This window comes from Puma concolor, chromosome F2 (assembly GCF_028749965.1).
Source record: "Puma concolor isolate L17-30 chromosome F2, mPumCon1.1.hap2, whole genome shotgun sequence".
Taxonomy (NCBI): Eukaryota; Metazoa; Chordata; class Mammalia; order Carnivora; family Felidae; genus Puma; species Puma concolor.
Genome location: NC_141684.1, coordinates 1,535,273 through 1,541,272, shown reverse-complemented (window position 1 = coordinate 1,541,272; position 6,000 = coordinate 1,535,273).

The window sequence follows — 6,000 nt, the reverse complement described above, 5'->3', positions numbered from 1 at the left end:
GTGTGGGGAGAGGCAGGACACAGCAGAGACCCCTGACACCGTCCCCTCCCTGCCTGCTCTCCCCAAGGGTGTCCTTTGGGTCTGACCTCCGATGAGGCCCGCGGGGGTCGGCTGCATCCAGGGCAGGAGGGAGGCTGGTTGACGGCCAGGCCAGGGGCAGAAAGTGCAGATGAATCTTCAAGCCTCTATCTGCCCTTGTTCCCAAGGGCAGAGCTGTCCTGTCCCTCCTGTCCACCAGCAGGTGGGGCCAGCGGTCAAGTTCCAGAAAGTAAAGTCGTTGTGGCTTGACCAGTGGTAAAAATCCAGCTTGCCAAATTTACAGCAATCACAATACCTGAGGTCCATTCCAAGAGTGTGTGGTGTTAAGTTTTTACCCGTTTGTCCACTTTTGACCTTTCTGGGGCCATTGTAGCCTTTTATTCTAACGACTCGTCTTTCCGATTTCATGTCACACCCGTTTGTTGCAAGCTACTGATTGGAAAGCAGGGGCCAGCCTGAGCCTGTGAGCTGTCTGTGCCCCCACACCCAGCGTCAGGAGCATGGAGGAAGGAAGGAATTACAACCCGGAGACGTGCTGTCTCCAGCCGGGGAAGCACGGCACCCCACGCACCGTGGGCGGCGAGAGCAGGAGCCGGGAGGAGACTCCCTCACTTTGTCGTTGAGACCCAGATGGATGGGAGTTCTGCGAAACCACTCGGCTGCAGACAAATCTGCTTTTGCTGTGGGAGGGACTTTCTGAGCATTTAAGGAAAGGCTTTATACTTTCCATGATAAAAGATGCCAATCTGATACATCAACAAAATTTACAAGTATATGGAAAACTGAGAGAAAAATATATGACAGAGGATTTTTATCTTTGATATATAAGCAATTGTTGAAATTGCCATGTAGGCAAATAATAGGAAGTAGGGGCAGGTGACTCATAAGCAAAGGCCCAAAAATGACCACGATGCTTTGAAGGGCTCAGCTCCCCCCGCCAATAAAAATTTCAAACAAGGAGTCACTGCTTCACCCAGCTCCTGCCTTCTGTTTTATTTGGTTTTCTGTCATAAAACCCCAGTGTTGTACAGAGTTAGGATTGCACACTGAGGAAAACTGCAGACAGCTGTGGATTCTTCTAGAAAGCAGTCGGCTAATCTGTGCCCAAAGCTTTAGACTGGTTCCTAGTCTCCGACCTAGTCATCCCAATTTGAGAAAGTTATTGAAAGGTAATAATCAAAACTGCAATGTGTACATATCTGAACAAAGTCAAGAGAGAGGGATGGTACAAAGGGAAGAAACAGTCATTTTTCAGAAGATTAAGAAACGGACAGAGGCTGTGGGCCTGGGCCTGGAGGCAGAGAGGGGAAGCAGGCGGGGGGGGGGGGGGGGGGGGGGGCCTTGGAACAGGCTCGACGGGTGGTGGAGTCCCTGGGTCACAGGAGAATTCAGCACCCTGGACAGCAGGAAGAACCCACGGCAGCACATCCATCCGCCAGGGTCCTGTAGCGCCCCACGTTTGTGTCCATTCTCTCCCGGCCTCTTTACGGCTGGAGGTCCCAACAGCCTGCGCCGAGCCTTCCAGAGTACTCTCCCATCCTACGGGGATGCACAAGAATGAGTAAGTGGGATCAGGGCTCTGCATGCTCCCAGGGTCAGGGCCCAGAACGTGAGCAGGGTCAAGTCTTATACCCACTACCCCGCTCTTCTCCCTCTTCCTTTCCCTGCAGCCTATACCCTCCATTCAGTAATTACAGCCATCCTTGTTATAAACTGAGCATTTCCTTGCGGGAGTGGCCCGCAAGGACCCTCTCCTTCACTCGTCTTAAGGACCTTGGGATGGCACAATGGTCTCATTCCCATTTTGGGAGGGGAAGACTGCGGACCAGGACAGTTACAGTGTGTGGCCAATGCAACTGTGTGTACCTGGATTTGAAACGGGGGCTTCTTGGGGCGCCTGGTGGGCTCAGTCAGCGTAGCACGTGACTCTTGATTTTGGGGTTGTGAGCTCGAGCCCCACACTGGGTGCAGAGATTACTTAAAAATAAAGTCTTTTTAGAAAAGGAAATGGGGTCTTGTCAGACTCTCCTGATGGCACCAGCCGCTCCGGACCCCACGCGCTCACTGTGAGCTGCCCCCACCTATGTCCCTCCAGAGGGTGGTGCTCACCCCTCCCCGAGCTCTGGCAGAGCCCGTGTTCTCCCTGCAAGATGTGGGCTGTTAGTGCTGCCTGGGCTGGGGGAGACAGAGCTGGTGGTCAGGGGCCGAGCCCGGGTCCTGCCCTGCCCTCCCACGCCACAGCCTCACAGTCCTGGGCCAGTCTCGAAAGCCTGCCAGACGCCTCTCCCTCGACCTGTGAGGGGAAGCCCTGTGAGCATCACCGCCCTGTGGGTGCACATGCGGGTTCAGACGAGGAAGCCACTCGAATGTAGAGCCTGTGGTCACTTTCTGGAGAGAGCACCACAAAGCCCTGAGGTGGGGGATGTATGAGCCGGGGGAGGTCCTGGTCACAAGGAGCCCAGCCCCTCAGCCCTCACAGCATCTCTGGGGACGCCCACCAGCCAGATGGAGGGGCAACTCTCCAGGACTCAAAAGCAATAGTAGGTCCAGTGACACCTCTGGGTGAATCAGGAAAAGGCAGAGGGGTGTGGGCAGGTCGGGGCTGGAAGCAGAACTGGGTGCTGGGGGCTTCTGGCAAGCCTTTTCCTGTGTGCACCCTGTCTTCCCCCTCTGGGCAGCAGGTCAGGTCACAGCCCTCAGGATGGCAGCTAGGGTTCTGGGGGACCCGGGGGACCCAGAGCGAGGACGTCCATTGGCTCAAGGGCCAAGCCAGCAGGAACAGAGGCGGCAGCCAGAGGAGGGGGTCCTCACCGCCAGCAAGGCAGGTGGGCAAGTCCTGTCCCCGCCTGCCCGGGGGCAGGGTGTCTGTGGCCTGGATCAGGCCAGCTCCTCTTTGTAGGGCCTCCCTCCAGCTGTGACTGGGTGGGGCGGTCCCAGCCCTCACTCCCTCCTGACTCTCTCCATCCAAGCCTGAGGTGAGGTCAGAGCAAGAAACGCTTCAGCCACAGCTGCCCAGGCCCTCCCTTCCCCGACCCCCTCACAGGCCTGCTCCTCCACCCCTCCCTTCACCCGGCAGGCATCCAAAACCAGAGCGGAGAGTGGGACCCCGCTCGCCACCTGGGGTGTGATGTCTGCAGCATCACCATAACAAACAGCCCTGGCCGGCCTGAGACACAGAGACCCAGGCTCGCAGGGCCGAGAAGCTGCAGGGGCGGGGCGGGGCGCGGACGCGCGCTGAGGCCTCTCCCTGGAGGGTGGACGGCGTCCCCTCCCCATGTCCTCACGTGGTCGCCCCCCCAACCCCCGTGCGTGTCTGCGTCCTGGCCTCCCCTTTTTGTGGGGACACCAGCCTGGATCAGGGCCCCCAGTGCCCTCCTGTACCTCAGTCACCTCCGCAAAGGCCCACCTCCGAGCACAGTCACCCTGCGGCCCTGGGGGTGGGACTCCGGTGTGGCTCCGGGGACACGGTTCGTCCTGTGACACAGGAGACGGCAAACATGGGACACGGCTGTTTGATGGCAGCTCTGTTTGTAACGTCCCCCCAAGTGGAAACACTCCAGGCGCCCTTCACCAGGTGGGGGTTAAACAGCATGCCGCGGACCCACATCGGAAGCGGCTCCGCAGGAAAAGAACTGTGTCATGGGGGGCGGTTCTCCGGGGTGGCAGGCTGCGTGGAAAAAGCCACAGGCTCTGTGATTCCATTTCAGTAACACTGCCCTGCACCCCACGCTCACAGCAGTGTTATGCAATAGCCAAGACATGGGGGGCCCCGGCGCGTCCCAGGATGGACGAATGAATAAAGAGCATGCGGTGTATGCTGGGGAGGCGGGGGGTGTTAACTGGGCCACGAAGAAGGGGAGCCTGCCATCGGTGAAGCGCGCGTGGGCCCGCTGACACAAGTCTGAGGACAGATGCTGTCACACACCGCGCGCTCTCACTTGTATGTGGAATCTGAACCAAGAGGAGGAAGAGAGATGAGAAAAACCAAACTCGTGGAAAAGGCGCTCGGCTCTGTGGTTCCCGAGGCGGGGCTGGGGGAGGGGAGCGCGGCCTCAGGCGCCGAAGGTCAGGTGCGCGGCCCCCTGGGGCGGGAGCGAGCCGACCGAGGGCAGAGGCGCGCCCGCCCCGCCCGGAGGAGACACTGGTACCCGGGAGCCCGCGCGGCCGGCGATCGGCGGCACTTGTGAGTCAGGCCCGCACACCTGACGCCCGCGCCGCCTGCGCGTCAACCGCGTCCCCATAAAGCGGCCGGGGATACGCGACACCGGAAAACACGCCAACCACCGCGCCCGAAGTGACCCGTTTGCGGGGACGACGAACCGCCGAGAAGCTGCAGGGGCGGGGCGGGGCGGGGCGCGCGCGCGCGCGCGCGCGCGCGCTGCACGGCGGCAGGGGCGAGGCCGGGCGGGTCACGCCGCGGGTCCTCGCGCACGAGGGCCTCTCCGGGCTCCGCAGCCTCCTGGGACTGCGGTCAAGTCAGAGTAAAACTTTCACAAGAAACAACAAAAATCCGAGCTTCCTGTGTTCTATTTTTCCTGGCAATGTTTTTTATTAGCTCTGGATGAATGATTTACCTCTATCACTTTAAATGTTCAAATTTTTCTATTAAAGGTGAGAGCCAAATCCTTGTGTCATGTTTTAAACCTCTGTCGATACTGTCGTCGTCTGTTTGGGCTGCGGTGACAAAACACTACAGTTTGGGTGGCTTATGCACGCCCCCCCCCCCCCCCCCGGACTCTGAGGTCAGGCCACCCCCAAGTTCAGGGCCGGGCCACCTTCCGGGCTCAGAGCCCCCTCCTGGAGGCGTAGGCACCTGGCCAAGGGCTCAGGGGGCCCTCTGCAACCTCTTTAAAAAGGACAGGAGTCCCCTCCTTGTGTGTCTGTCACTCTTAGGGCTCAGGCGCCCCCCTCCCCTACCCCCCTGCAGACCCCGCCTCCTAACACTTTCGCTGGAGGGTCAGGCTCCGGACCCCTAGGGGACTGGAAGGAGCCGCAGCCATTCAGACCACAGCCTGCAGGTTCTTCCCATTGCTGTATTGCCCTTTCCCCCTCTTTTTCCCCTGACCGGTCTCACCAGCGTTACACGCGTTGCCAGTGTTTCCCAATAAATAACTATTTTTGGTAAGCCCGCTTCCTGCATCCACGGCCTCTGTATCCTTCAGATCTGCTCTTTAATTATTTTTCCTTCCTCTTTCCTATCTTCCTCCTTTCTTTCTCCTTTATTCTATTTTGGGGGATTTATTCTGCCTTCTTTCTATAACTTCTTTCGATGTATGCTTCATTCATTAATGCTGAATCTTTTCTTGTTTTTCATACATGAAGGTAAACCCATAAGTTCTAAGCGTGGATCAGCTATTTCCATGGGTTCTGATATACAGTATATCTGTTACCATTTCGTTAAGGTGTGATATGATGCCTGTTTTGATTTCTTCTGTGACCCATGAGTTATTTATAAGACATATCTTTCATTTTCAGACACAGAATTTTCTGTATTCTTGTTAATAGTTTAAAGCACAATTGCATTGTGATTGGAGAACCTACTTGGTATGATGTTTCGTCTTTTGATCATGTAATTATATAAGATTTATCGTTTTTTTTGTTGTTGTTGTTGTTTTAATTTAACGTTTATTTATTTTTGACACAGAGAGAGACAGAGCATGAACGGGGGACACTCAGAGAGAGGGAGACACAGAATCCGAAACAGGCTCCAGGCTCTGAGCTGTCAGCCCAGAGCCCGACGCGGGGCTCGAACCCACGGACCGCGAGATCATGACCTGAGCCAAAGTCGGCCACCTAACCGACTGAGCCACCCAGGCGCCCCAAGATTTATCGTTTTTTAAAAGATTTCATGAGTTGCCTGATGCTCTGTTTTGCTCCAAACCATGTAGTCTCAGGTTCAAGTGTCTCTGTGGACAGCACATGCTGGGTATTTTCAGAACTGCTCAGGGGCGCCTGGGTGGC